The sequence below is a fragment of the Sciurus vulgaris genome (assembly GCF_902686455.1).
Source record: "Sciurus vulgaris genome assembly, chromosome: 4".
In the NCBI taxonomy this organism is placed as follows: Eukaryota; Metazoa; Chordata; class Mammalia; order Rodentia; family Sciuridae; genus Sciurus; species Sciurus vulgaris.
The window spans coordinates 166,734,139-166,750,027 of NC_136464.1; positions in this window are offsets into that span (position 1 = coordinate 166,734,139).

Below are 15,889 nucleotides of genomic sequence, written 5' to 3' on the forward strand. Positions count from 1 at the left end.
TCAGACCGGGATAGGTAGGGCTGACTGACCGCCCGCTCCCAGCCCTCCAGGCGGAGGACAATCAGATGCGTCAGGGAGACCCATCACAGCAGGAACTCGTTTATTGAGGAAATCACACAGCTTTTATGTAGGGTGGGGGCTAGGCAGGAACCAATCAGCTTAAAGGTCAGCAAGGCAGGGGGTGTTCATGCAGGTGAGAGTCCCATTGGACTGTATGGCAAGCACGAGCTGATCCTTCGTGGAACTGTTGTTAACCAATCTCTGATGGTGGTCCAATTCATCATCATTAACTATTGAAACCACCTTTGAGGCCTTGATCTTGCTCACTCGCCAGGGAGTAAGGAGTCAGCCTGAGTTAGTTAACGTGTCATCAGTCCCAACAAATATCAAGGTGACAGATATTTCACAGATATTTCACCTTGAATATGTATTTTTCTTATTTCAAGAGTATTAAAATGTAAGCCATAATTCTTAGCCAAATGACTGTAGAAAACAGTTGACTGGTCAATGCAGTTTGCTGACTGACTTACCTGCCCCTCATTCTAGGTTGATCCATAAATGCTTACAGTGGTTCTTGAGGAGTAGGTGAGAAGTCTGTGAGAAGGTAACAAAAATCCATAGAGCAAGGGTCTAACATAAACTAGTACTGTATGCATAGCAGGAGTCCATGAACTTCCTAACTGATGGTTAATTTTAATCATATGTTTATCTTATAGTATCATTCTCTCTGAAATACTTTCATTAAAATGCATTTTTATTTTTGGTTCATTGAGGACATGCAAAAACAGCTTCAAAACATAAGAAACACCTTTATTGTTAATATTTACTTGTCTGTATGTAATTATTACATTGGATATTTAACTTTTCTATAGCTCATATGTAAATTGAATTTTAAGTTAATTCTTTGATTAGCTTTTAACATAAGAGTTATTCTATCGAAAAGATACCTTCAAATTTATTTGGGTGAAGAATGAATGTGAGGATTGGACAAAAATATGATAATTTACACTAAAATAAAATCTAGGCCATTTGAACTATATATATGGTACAGAAGTTCCATGTTAGATGTGTTATCTTTTATGTATCCAAATACGATTAAAGCAATGTCAGCTAATAAATTCAAAATGAATTTGACTTTTACAATAAAAATATGCATCAGAAATATACTAAGCAACCTGGATGCACAAACTGACAATCTACAATCGTCACTGATTCTGGGTAAGTTCCTGTTTTTCCTGACCTCAAAAACAAAAGAAAACAAAACAACAAAAAGCAGCTTCTCTCTTAAATAAATTCAGGGTCATGATTTTGGTAGTTTATATCTTTGTGTTTTGGCTTCTATTACTTTCTGGTTCTACTGTCTCCGAATTTCCTTTTCATCACTTTCTTTCAGTGTATGTTTAGACCTGTGTAAAGATAAAAAGTGTGCTGGAAGACAGATTTTTCCATTGCCATCTCTATCAAAATTTCCCATGTCCCTAATGAATGATACATAGTCGTGCCCCATATTCTGACTAAGGTTATTTATTTTACTGTGTGTCTTTAACAAAGACAAAGAAAAGAATTACTGTAAGATCTCCAAAAATTATGTTGTTTTTAATTAAACAAAAAACTCTAGGCATTAAGGAGTTTTACAATCTAAGTAAACATTTATGAAAAGATCAGACATCTAGTCCATGTCTTCAAATATCTGGAATCACTCATTGCAATAAAGAACTGCTAGGGCGATTAGGTTTTTTTACAGTCAGTTTTACAATGAAGCGAATCCTCAGCATTTCCTTAGCATCCTGAAAATCTGAATCCTCTCCGATTTTGGAAGTAAGTTTCCTGTTCCTTGATGTAGCTGCCACTTGGCAGGATGCTGAGCCCGTGCTATATAACAGAAGAGATGTGCAGTCTCGAGCACTCTTTTTCTCAGTTTTCTTGGCATCAGACAAGTGGCCACGGGCTCAGATGTTTCTGAAGCCTTCTATTTTCCTCACCACCACCTCCCACCTGTCACAGGATCTCTGCCTCTGACACGCAGTATCTACAGAACATCGGGTGCTGAGGGGACTCAGCATGTTTTCAATTTTGGCTGTCAGCGATGTGCTGAGGAAAGGACACAGTGACAGCCCAGCAAACACCGGCATTCTATTTGTTCTGTTTTCACAAGCTTCCTGCCTTATGAAGTCGTTAAATTTTTGTCAGTGGGCATGTCATCACTGCTCACACAACAGGGACACTGCTGTGAGCAGATTAAATAATTATTTTTGAGAGCATTTCCACCACTCTCAACAACAGTGTTAAAATGTAACTATGTGCTACACACACCTATGTGTGTGCGCTTATTAATGATGTTTTTGTGTGTGTAAAGAAATTATTCATGAGGAATTTCTGAGAAGGTGTCATGTGCCTTCTGCAGTCAGTGGATTCTGAGTCATTGGTCTGAGGCAGCATCCCCTCTTTCAGTCCTGTTTGGCCCTTGCTTTGTTGGAGACCTTCCTACCGAGGACTAGAAGTGGCTGAGTTGGATAGACTGCTGAAGGGAGAAAGGCCTGTCTCCTCTTTGCTTAAGCTGACATCCAAAGTGCCACTTCCACCCCAGTAACCCCATATGTACACCCATATATGTAAGAAAAAAAAAAGAGTGTGTGTATGTGTGTGTGTGCATGAAGGATACTGTTTGCTGGGGAATTTAATTCACATCAAGTAGATCGCACCTCGTAACTCTTCTTTTCAAGCATTAAAATTTACTGAAATTCTCAAGTTGCTTTTAAGGTGATTTCTCACAGTCATTATGTAGTCATAGTAATGACAATTGTGTGCATCTCTATACAAAGTCCCAATTTAATTGTCACAAAATACTTACTCATTGGTCTAGCTCATGTTGGGGCTACCATCATCTTACATGACAAACTCTTAATCTATTGTGTTAACACTATTGGTTATAATACCTTACCTGCAGTATTAAACATGCATCCATCTATACTCATTAGCAGAAACTTTAGAATCCCAACAATCTTTCCAACCTATGCTTTCAGTACTCTCTTATATATCTAAAGCTTTCTATGGCGGTTCCTTAATCATATCCTGCACTTACAATCCCTCTTAAAACATTATTTCCACTTTTTATTCTGTCTATCCAGTTTCCAGCCCCCTTTACTTTACTTCAGGTGTGAAGTTTAATTACCATGTGTTTTTCAAAAATTCTTTAAGACAAATGTCTTCTGAAATTGTGGCTTAAGGAAATCCATAGACCCTCTTCAGAAAAGCAACAATAATTGATGAAAGATAGTAAAACAAATAAACCAAGGAACAACCATTTGAATTCTTTGGAAAGTGTCCTGAGAACATAACTCAAATGGAAACACATTAAGCAAACTCTACAAAATCTCAATAAGAACAGTGAAAGTTCTTTCTTGGCACATGAACCATGATCCCTTCCCTCAGCTGTACGTGATGGGTGGGTGACCAAGAAGAAAGGATCCTCTCTCCTGGACAGGTCCCATTTAAAGGTAGCAGTACCTCCCCAGGATAGACTGGAGAGCATTTCTCATTTTCCACCTTCATGTTTCAAGAGCCAGAGCAGCTCTGAGTTCAGGGACTCCTTCCTGTGTAGGCTCCCAGCTGCAAGAAGAGACTCTGTACCAGGCACAGAAGGCTAAAATGTCTGGGGCCCCAGTCACCCTCATTTTGGCTCATTGGTAGCAAATTCTGTCTCTAAAGAAACAAACCAAGAAAAGAGACTACTCCTCCCCTTCAGAACTTTGGTCATAAGGCAGGGGTGCCACTCTGGATAACATGTCTTTCCTGCACCAAACTTTGTAGTAGTGACTCTGAGGTTTTTCTTAGAGATGGAGACTGGTCACAACAGAGAAAGGTTTCCAGATCTCCCCAAGTCACCTAACTTTACTTGAAACAGACTGTAGGAAATTCCAGCACAATGGTGGTATCAAAACAATGAAGATTTTGGTGGCAAGCAATAGACAAGTGACTGTTGACTGTCGGTAGCTCTGTGTAAGGAATAAGCTTAGATATGGGCCAGTTAATTTAATAAAAAGAACCTTGGGCAAGACAACTAAGGATAGCCTTCATTGGGTCAGAACAAATCTGAAAGACTTAAAATCCAACAATTTTTCAGGTATTAGGTAATCCTGTTCAAATGTCCCAGGAAATAATTAAATATTTTGACTGATTTACCTCTTATTTTCATAAAATTATAATTACATAATTATCAATCTCTTAAAACTTATAGTTGTATAAAGTAATAATTTACTTATACTTTATCCTGAAAATATTATACAGATTGTATGTCTAAAAATAAAACAACAAAAGTAAAAACTTTTGGAACTACACATTAAATATGCTATATAAAAAGATCAAGATTATATTGGAAAGATTAGAATGAAAATCCATGAACACTAAGAATTTTTGAAAGATAGATATGAAATGTACTAATATAATAATTTAAGATAAAATTACATGTATAAATTATACTTGCTAAATTGGAATTATATTTGTTTTTTATTTATGTAAATGAAAGAGGTGACACTATTTTTTGTTCAATGCTTATGGTTTGAAATGATGACTCACAGATGCTTGAAGTTTCTTAATTTTTTAAACACTGGAGAAAACACTTTCCAGGAGAAGTTATAATAATCACATAGGTGTAGTATATTTAGCAAGGCATTATATAATGTTTTTCATCTGACATACATCTGGAGACACAAATCAGCGAAACCTTCTGCTTACTTTAAGTGATTATATATAAATCTTAATTCATAGAGCTTTTAGTACTCATGGGATAGAAAAACGAAATCAAACTATGTGAGAAATGAGGTACAGACCTATAAAAGAGATAATAAAGTAACAATGCTTTAAAAACCCTTATGTCAAAATAAACTCTACTGTCATGTACAACTGAAAACACATTCTTTGAATTCAATAGTTCTTTTTATAATTCAATAGTTCTTGTTATTCCTTAAAAATATACAAATAGCATAAAAATTATAGGACCACAGAAATGCCTTGAAATATGAAAATAAAGAGTAAGATGTGATAACTGTTTTTCCAATTATATTTAATTCTAAATAAACACGATTACATTTATAACTTTCTTGGTTCTTATCCTGTTATCGAACTTAAACTATTATACTTAGATGTGAAGATTTTGTATCTCATGGATGAAGACACTGTAATATAAGGTGGTGATACCTTAAACAAAACTCAATGGCGTCTTTGCATCATTGATTGCAAAATAATTATACAAGAAGACAAATATCCCATTGATTGTGGTAGATATGACAACCAATATTCTGTTGTGTAGAGTCATATTAATGTCAGACTTTTATCAGTGGGACTGTGGACATCCCCTCCATGTAGGGTGTTACATATAACAGACCACCTCCATACTTTCTTCCCTGCTCTGTGGGAAAATTACTATTTTTCAATGCATACAGGGATGTCAGGAGCAAAAACTGCATAGAACCTGGAACTGTATAGCAACCAGTGCTGCATAAGAGAAAGAATCATTCTACTTTGTGAAGGGCAAACAGCATGGGTTACAGTTGACAAGAGGAAACATTTGGAGAAAGAGAAGTAAGATAAAGGGTTATCTAAATATCATTTGGGCTGGGTGAGGTGGTGCATACCTATAATCTCAGCAACTTGGGAAGCTGAGGCAGAAAGACAGCAAATGCAAGACCAACCTTAGCAACTCAGTGAGACTCTGTCTCAAAATAAAATACAAAAAAAAAAAAAAAAGGCTAGAGATGTAGCTCAGTGGTAAAATGCCTCTGGGTTCAATCCCCAGTAATGAAAAATAAAAAATAAAAATAAAACAAAATTAAAAAAAACTTACTTGGGCACTTGGGTTTTTCTGGACAATGACCTACTAAAATTTGCTTTCCCTATCTCTGACAATTGAAGACTTTTCCTAAGCTTAGTTACCATAATGATCAAGTCCTTCCTCTGGACCGAGGAATGGATGAATGCCATTCCTCCTGGTTCTTCAGTGCCAGGAATAGGTAGCTCATTTTCCTAGACAAGAACTCTAAAAAGTCTGCACACCAATTCTAGAAAACTTTGTGCCAAGCAGCCCATGCCTTTCCCACAGACAAGGCTTTCCTTATTGAAGAAGGAAGTGTAACCAAGAAAGGGTTCCACAGCTGGAATTCAAACCTATTATGGCCTAACTTTTAAAAACCAGAACTTAATTTTTGATGCTGCACAGATTCACAAACTTTATGACTTAACACAATCTTCCTTCATTATTCAGAATTTGCATTGGTAAATGACCACACAGTTCAACTGGGTTGCCAACTGAAGGTCTGAAGAGACTGACACCAAGGTGTCTACTTGACCTCATTCTCATTTGTGAGCATGAATAAGGAAAGATCCTCCTCCAAGCTCTGTGGAGTCCCTGGAAGATTTCATTTATCTGTTCCTCAACTCATGGAGAATTCCCCCTCACCACAGACATTTCAATATACTGCTGTGCTCAAGGCTAGTAATAAAGTGACCTCTCCTCAGGTAGAACCTGTGCCCAATTTAGAGGGATTTCACATGATCAAGTCAGTTTCACACAAAGCTGTCTTTGTATCCATTTAAAATCAACTTATTTAGGACCTAATTACATATGGAAGTCCCTTCATCTTTTGCTCCAGCACAGGCTCATCACTGGAGAAATTCTCCTCAAGCCCATCTACTCTGCCCAAATGGATGGGATAATATAGATTGTAAACAGAAAGTAGCAGGGATCTTAGTGGTCATCTTAAAGGTTGGTTTCTTAGTCCAACTTTTTCCAATCACAAAATATCTGAGAACAGACAATTTGTAAAGCATAGGGGTTTTATATAGCTCTTGGTTATGGAGGGTGAAAGCCCCAAAGCAGGATGTCGACATCTTCTTAGCATCTGGTGAGGGCCTTCCAGGTGCATAATGATATTACAGAGGGTGTTAGGAAATGCCTGCCACAGAGAGTTTATTTCACGTAACAGCTGCTCTTTCAATAACTCATTAATATATGAATCAATGTATCCATTCATGAGGACATAGCCCTGCTATCTGTGACTCTCTAGAGCAGCTCTGTCCCTACAACAAGTCTTTACCTGGGTTCTCAGATTGTCCAGGATATCATACGTATGTGCATGTGTATGTAATAAGAAAAACAGTGTTTATCTCATGTCCATCTGCCTTGCAGATTAGAGAGGTATTTAAGTATAGCAGATCTTGACTCTAATTGTATGTGTTTGCCTGGTCACTCTACTCACTTGTGGGACAAGGTTTTTTACCTTCTTTGTATCTTTTCACCTTTATATTAAAAATAAAGAAGCAATAATAAATTTTCATATGGTGATGATGATTAAAATTGAATTGGTAATTGTATAAAAGAGAAGATTCGTATATTTCTGTGCTTCCATATGTAGCTTATTTATTTTTGTTTTAAATGGAATGACTGCCTTTATGGATTCTAACTATACATTTCCAAATAGAAAAATCTGACCTTCCATAGTTGATGATTAAATGAACAGATAATAAACCCAGCTTACTTAAATGGAACAAAGTGTATTTAGATCCTCTTATAGGCTTATCTCCACCCTGACTACAAAGAAGAAATAAAAAATTTTAAGACTAAGATATACCAGAAGCAGAACCAAATTTTTAAGATTCTGCTTGCTAGCTTTAAAAATAATAATAGTATCCTATTTGTGTACAATGAATCAAAATGCAGTCTGTAAAAAATTAAAATAAATAAATAAATAAAGTAATTCACAGAAAAAATTAGTAGTTTTAAAGACCACACATTGTTAATAGATTAGTCACATAAGTACTTATTTGAGTTTGGCATTATCTAAGTGTTTAAAACAAATTACACATGGGCATGAAAAATAAAAATCTCAACCATACTCTCATGGAGAATTGATATAAAAATTCCTTTTCTGAGCAGGGTGCTGACTAAGATCTGGGAATTTAAAGATGTCATAAACACCTATTGGGGATGGCCTCATTTAATAGGCAATACTTTATTGTTACTTAATGTTGTATATTATGATTCTGACATATATTGCTGTTACTGCAAAATATTTGAGTTACATAATATTATATCACTTTTTCAACTGGGCAGACTTAACTTCAGTTATAATCCAGTATATCCTATAGTAACATAGTATATTAGCTTCCACTCAAAATACAACCTTTAACTCCAAATCTGAGGAATTTATTCTATATCATGCCATCTATAATATCCTACTGAGCGAAAAGAGTCAAACTGAGGCCCTAATTCAAGACTTTCATGTTCACAGCTATTTAAATAATTGTGTATTAGACAATTATGGAGAGAAATGTTTGATATTTGATGACAATTGCTTCTCTCAAATAATGAAAATTTAAAAGTAGAAGAAACATTCTAGAAAATATGTATTCTTGTTAAAAATAAATATGAAAAAAACAATAAAGAATTTTAGCTGAAAAATGACCACAAATGCTGTCTTGTATCATGTGTTTGTTGCAATACATTAGAATTTTTGTTTGCCTAAGACTTTGATCTCAATACATAGTGTTGTTTTCTCATATACTTTTTTTTAAGTTTAGCTCTTCATAAATTATTTTATTATATAGAACCCATTTTTGTAATAAAAGACATGTTTTAGGAGAAAAAAAAATGCACCTATACAGGTATTTTTATTCAAAGAACCTCATGTATTAGTCTTTAATGAAATTTTATGATATGGAAGAGAGAGAGCATCATGTGAGATAAGCAGCAATATATCTTCATTGAACATTGTTGAAGAAGGCACAGTCATTTCAAATTTGTGTACGTATCACTAAGCTAGAAAGAAAATCAGTAATGCATAATTTGTTTTGCTGATGGATATATGAAACTTATGTAATCAGAAGAGGAAAATATTGCTTGGTTTCTTTTAAATACAGAGTTAAATACAAAAGTGATTTTTATACATCCTGTATTTTAATTAATGTCTGTTATTACTAGAGAATTTTAATAATGTTTTTAAAATTTTGAATCTTACCTTAAGAGTGACTTTAATTAACTGATTTTGATAACACTGCTAAAGTGTCTTTCAAAAAGGTTGTAATAGGTGGCTGGGTATGTTGGCACATGCCTGTAATCCCAGTGACTGGGGAGGATGATGCAGGAGGATCATGAGTTCAAAGTCAACCTCAGCAAAAGCAAGGCACTAAACAACTCATTGAGACCCTGTCACTAAATACAATTCAAAATAGTGTTGGGGATGTGACTCAGTGATGTGTGCCCCTGAGTTCAATTCCTGGTAATACCCCCCCAAAAAGTTACAATAGTTTATTTTAAATCTTTCAAGTTATATTTGACACTATGTTCAGACAGCAGTCTTCAACCTGCAAATGTTTATGTATTTCACAATCATGGTTTTTAAGTCGTATATTTTCACTCATATCATTCCTCAACTCTCCTTAGGCTAAAATTAATCTCTTAAAACTTCAATACAAGTTGAGCATTCCTGATCCAAAATCTGAAATTCAAAAAGTTCCGAACTCTAAAATTTTTGGATGGTAGTATGAAGTCACAATGGGAGTGTTGATGCTGGACCCCGAAGTGTGAAGAGTGGGCATTGCAGAAGGAACAATGGATATAAACTGGGAGAGGGCAAGGTGGGATTATAATAAACAACCAAGAAGGAAAACTAGAAATGGTGTCAGACTCTTACCACCTCCAGCTTCAAAGATGTTGTTACAGGAAAAGTTTGGAAACTTGGACATGGACCTACATGTGCCTCAAGGTCAATAGTCAGATAAGAAGATCAAGCCTTTGAGGAGCTGGTGTATCTAGCCAATGAGGTGATCTAGCAGATGGATATTCCATGTGAGCTCAAATTGTAGCCAGTACTTCTTCACCAGTCTTCTGATTATAAAAACATAGATCTGCTTCATTTTCACATTCCAAGTCTCACATAGCATACCTCCTAGGGCCACCGTTAGCTGGAAGTTTATGAGAAAGGAAGTATTAGGAAACACAATTTAGCAGGGCAAATGAATATGTTATAAAGTCAACACAGTACAACCCTATGTCACAAACTCAGGACCCAACAGGACTCTTAAAACCCTATGCAACTTCCAAATAAAGACAATAATGGAGTAATGGTTACAACAGATACAATACAAATATTCACACACAACTGAAAACAAATTTACTCCTTCCTAAGACAATATAATAAATCCCTTTCCTGTCTTTGTTGTCTCTTGCTTTACAACTGACTCATTTTATTCAACATTTGCTTAAGTATTAGATATAAAGTTAATGACTATTAATGTGCTTTATTGTTGCTGGTAGGGGCAAGATAAAGGTTAAATTATCATACACACATAGGTATATTCACATCAAAATAAGAAAAAAACATATTTGTAAGTATTGCAGATTTTGTTTCTGCAACTGCACTGAAAGCTGATGTTTTTAATTACGTCTGATTAATACCCATTTTAAATACCTTTGTCCTGTAAGCGCCTCAGTCAGAAGCAGTTCACTGCTTGCTGGGGTGACTCAAGCCTCAATCCCTAGAGCAAGAACCACGTTGTGTCTCACTGGGTAATTGCAGATTCCCACTGACTTCAGTCACAGGATACGTGAGGATTAAGGAGCACCAGAGATTTTCTACATGGAAGACACACTTCCCTTATACCTCTTGCATGGTAGTAGTTCCAGTTCTACCTCAATTGCCAAGATCAATTGCTAGTAGAGTAACTCCTTTCTTTGTGGGTCAACTTTCTGATATTTACAACATAAAGTGTGCCTGTGGCAACCTCAACTTCTACATGAATGGTACTCTGGGTGAGGCATCCTCAATTTGGAAATAAGAACTCAACATCATCAAGACCAAAAGCTTCGGAGATGGAAAACAAATATTTTTCCAGTTGACTACTAAAAGTAATAGGAAGAAAAGCTCATCCAATTGCCACCTCTTCATTTTTAGACTCATGAATTCTGGCAGTGAAAGGGAACCATATATTGATCACTGATTTACAGTGTATTTCCCACATTGGACAACATTGACCCAATTTCCCACAATATTTACATCAAGCAGTCGTTTTTACTGAATCCTGCAAGGGCCATTACATAATTCTATTAGAAAAGTTGATTCTGAGTGATGGAGAACATGGTAAAACCAGTGAATTCCGAATGTGAGCTCATTTCTACAATCCAGTTGCTGTAAAATGAGTCCATTCTCAGAAGCAATGCTGTATATAACACCATAAAAAGAGATAAGTCACTGTCTGTGCCCTCAAATAGTTATTTTGTCAGCAGCATTTAGGTAAAGAAGACCAACCCTTTTTCTATTTTAGTAGGAATAATTCTTCTAGTTCTGCTAGAAGAAAGTTTTCATGATGAACCTGGTCAAACATATCAATCTACCTCCATGTATCTGGGTGATAGCCCTGGGGAAATCTGTCTTCGTGTTGATTTCTCCTATTAGCAGATGGGACACTCAATAGTAGCTGTGGCCATAACAGTTTTGGTGAATGGAAACTCATGTTTGTTAGCTTACATTCAATTTATATCCTTGTCACCATGGGTACTTTATTTCCCAGACTATTGTACACTGTTAGAGGCAGCAGAGGTTAAAGACTTCCTGATAGCCACAGAACATTCTAGTGTTCTAATTATTAACTCTTCATAGACTGAGTTTACCTAATCATTGAACTTATTCATGTGACACAAGTCTCTTCACATTCTCTACTCATCTGAGACGACTATCCACATATTCTTCAGATATCTTTTTTATTCCCCAAATTTCCAAACATGTTTTTCCCAAGATTCTGACAAGTCAAACTATTTTTCACAGCTAGCATATCAATACCTATCTGTAGATCTAGTCATTTCTCCTTCCAGGTGAATGAAAAATCAATTCCACTGCTTTAACATTCTCTGCCAAAAGAATTTATCCTTAGTAGTGTTCTTAAGATCCAGCTGGGAGTGGGATGAAGGAGTGTAGTTCTCTACTTTTTGGTGGTTCCAGCACATGATAAGGAACCATGTGTAAAGCAAACCCACATGTTCCTGCTCAATTTACCAAATGTAATTTTCCATGATACCATATGTGGAGTGGAGGGAAAAAAAATACACCAGAATCAAACCCATGGGTGACTACATCTCCTGCTGTACAATGCACATATGTTTTTGCAATGTGACAAATGTAAAACTTGTATATCCTTCTTCCATTTGATTACAAAATTTTTGTGCATGCCTAACTTTGCACCATTTTTGGTCACATACCCATATTTCATTAAGGGAAATCAGTTCACAGTGGCCTACGTGCAAGTTTTAGTACAACTGTAGTAAATTAAAAGCTATTTTTCAATTGGAAGGTATTTAACTATAGCAAATAGAATGACTATTGTTGAGATTTTTAGATTTGTTCCATGATCTGTTAATATAAGCTTACTAACCAGATCTGATTGGTCAAATGGCCCTAGTGGCAGAAAGATTTTCATGGCTACTTGACTTTTACAGAGACTTATTTTCTTCTGGGGGTCAAATAAATACAGTGATCTTGGGTTATTAGGTAAAATAGCATATGCAAATGAAATACATGTTGCTTCCAAATCCAAAGAGATTTACTATGAATTGTTCCTTTTTGTAAGTAGGAAGAGGACCAGAGGAAGCAATGTGTCCAAGAGAGGAGACATATCAATATGTTTAGTTTCTAAATAGAAATTTAGTTGATGTGATCACTCCCTAGAATTGTGGAATTTTGTTCATTTGTACATAGAATTCCATCAGCACCATTGGAGAACAGTTTTGACCCATAGAATAGAAAGGCAATTCATCCCTTTTTTTTGCTAAATACAAGAATTTATTAAGTATATCTTGGCATTCAACATTTTACAGAATAAACCCTTTGCCATTGGTAGCATATTTTTTAAATATATTTTTTATTCTAGTTATATATGACAGTAAAATGCATTTTGACACATCATACATACATAGAGTATAACTTCTCATTGATCTTGTACATAATGTAGAGTAACACAGGTCATGTAATCATATATGCACATAGGGTAATGTTCAATTTATTCCAGTACCATTCCTGCCCCCATGCCCTCTACCCTCCATTCAATCCCCTCTGTATAGTTCAAAATACCTCTCTTCTTCCCCCTGCCCTCTTATTGTGAATTAGCATACACAGGGAAAGCATTAGGCCTTTGGTTCTTTGGGGTTGGCTTATTTTGCCTATCATAATATTCTCCAGTTCCATCCATTTACCAGCAAATGCCATAATTTCATTCTTCTTTAAGGCAGAGAAATATTCCATTGTGTATATATATATATATACCAGTTTCTTTATCCATTGGTAGGTTGAAGAGCATCTAGGTTGATTCAATAATTTAGCTACTGTGAATTGAGCTGCTGTAAACATTGATGTGGCTATACCAGTGTAGTATGCCATTTTTATGTACTTTAGGTATAAGCCAAGAACTGGGATAGCTGGGTCAAATGGTGATTCCATTCCAAATTTTCTTAGGAATCTCCATACCTGCTTTTGATTTATGGGTATTAATTTTATATCCTACTACTTTGTTGAATTAGTTTATTAGTTTAGAAGTTTTCTGGCGGAATTTTTTGGATCTTTTAAACATAGAATCATGTTATTGCCAAATAGTGATAGTCTGCATTCTTCTTTCCCCATTTGTATCCCTTTAATTTCTTTCTTCTCTGTACTTCCTCTGGCTACAGTTTCAAGGGCTATGTTGAATAAAAGTGGTAAAAGAAGTACCCTGGTCTTGTTCCTGTTCTCAGAGGGAATACTTTCAATTTTTCTCCATTCAGAGTGATGTTGACCTTGGGTTTAGCATAGATAGCTTTTACAATGTTGAGGTGTGTTTCTACTATCCCTAGTTTTTCTAGTGTTTTGAACACAAAGGGGTGCTTTATTGTATCAAATGTTTTCTCTGCATCTACTATGATGATCATATGATTCTTTAAGTCTGTTGATGTGATGAATTACATTTATTGATTTCCATATGTTGAACCAACTGTGCATCCCTGTGATGAACCCCATGCGATCATGATGCACTATCTTTTAATATGTTTTTGTATATAATTTGCTAGAATTTTACTGAGAAATTTTGTGCCTGTGTCCAACAGGGATATTGGTCTGATGTTTTCTTTTCTTGATGTGTCTGTGTTTAGTTTTGGTATCATGGTGATACTAGCCTCATAGAATGAATTTGTAAGTGTTCCCTCCTTTTTTATTTCATGGAATAATTTGAAGAGTACTGGTGCTAATTCTTCTTTGAGGGTCTTGTAGAACTCAGCTGAGAATCCATCTTGTCCTTGGCTTTTCTTGGTTGGTAAGCTTTTGATGGTGTTATCCATTTCATTGCTTGAAATTGATCTGTTTAAATTGTGTATATCCTCCTGATTCAGTTTGGGTAGATTATATGTCTCCAGAAATTTTTCAATGTCTTCAAGATTTTGTATTTTATTCAAGTATAAATTTTTAAAATAGTTTCTAATTATCTTCTGAACTTCAGTAGTGTCCATTGTCATATTTCCCTATGCATCACAAATTTTAGTAAATTGAGTTTTCTCTCTCTTCCTCTTCCTTAACATAACTAAGGGTTTATCAATTTTATTTATTTTTCAATGAACAATTTTTTTGTCAGTTTTTGAACTGTTTCTTTTCTTTCAATTTTATTGGTTTCAGCTCTGAATTTAATTATTTCCTGCTTTCTACTGCTTTGGGTAGTGATTTGTTCTTCTTTTTCTAGGGCTTTGAGATACAACGTTAGGTCTTTTATGTGTTGATTTTCTGTTCTTTTAATGAATAAGTTTAATGCAGTGAACTTTCCTCTTAGCACTGCCTTCATGGCTCCCAGAGATTTTTATATGTTTTGTGTCACTATTCTCATTTACCTCTAAGTATTTTGAAATTTCATCCCTGATTTCTTCTCTTTTCCACTCATCATTCAATAGTGTATTGTTAGTCTCCAGGTGTTAGAGTAGCTTCTATTTTTTATTCTGCCATTGTTTCCTAATTTCATTCCATTATGATCTGAAGGATGTAGGGTGTTATCTCTATTTTTTGGTAATTGTTAAGAGTTGCTTTATGGCATAAGATATGATCTGTTTTAGAGATGGAATCACGTGTTGCACGTGTTGCTGAGAAGTTAAGTGTATGTGCTCATTGATGGATCGATTATTTTGTATATGTCTCTTGAGTCTAAATTATTGATTGTGTATTATTTAGTTTCATAGTTTTTGTTTAGTTTTTGTTTGGAATATATATCCAGTAGTGAGAGAGTTGTTTTAAAGTCACCCAGTATTATTATTTTGTAGTCTATTTCATTCTTGAAGTTAAGAAGTTTTTTTGTGTTTTTGTTGTTTGTTAGCTTTTGTTTTTGTTTTTGGATGTGCATAGATACTTTGTTGTTTGGGGCATAAATATTTATGATTTTCATGTCTTGTTGAAGGATAATTCTCTTAAAATGTATGAAATATTCTTCTTTGTCCCTTGTGATTAACTATGGCTTAGCATCCATTTTATCTGATATGAGCATAGAAACCCCTGCTTGTTTACATGTTATATGTGAGTGACATGTTTTTTCCCATCCTTTCACCTTGAGCCTGTGGGTGTCTCTGCCTATGAGTCAAGTCTCTTGGAGACAGCATATGGTTGGGTCTTGTTTTTTTAATCTCCTTATGTCTTTTGATTGATAAGTTTAGGCCATTAATGTTCAAGGATATTAATGAGATATGATTTGTGTTTCCAGTCATTTTGATTTATTTCTAGTTTTTAATTTGAATAAGCTTCTCCTCTGGTTGACTATTCCTTTAGTGTAGTTCTTCCCTTTGCTGGTTTTCACTTTTTTTTTTTCATTTAATCTTCATGGAAAATTTTGTTGAGAATATTCT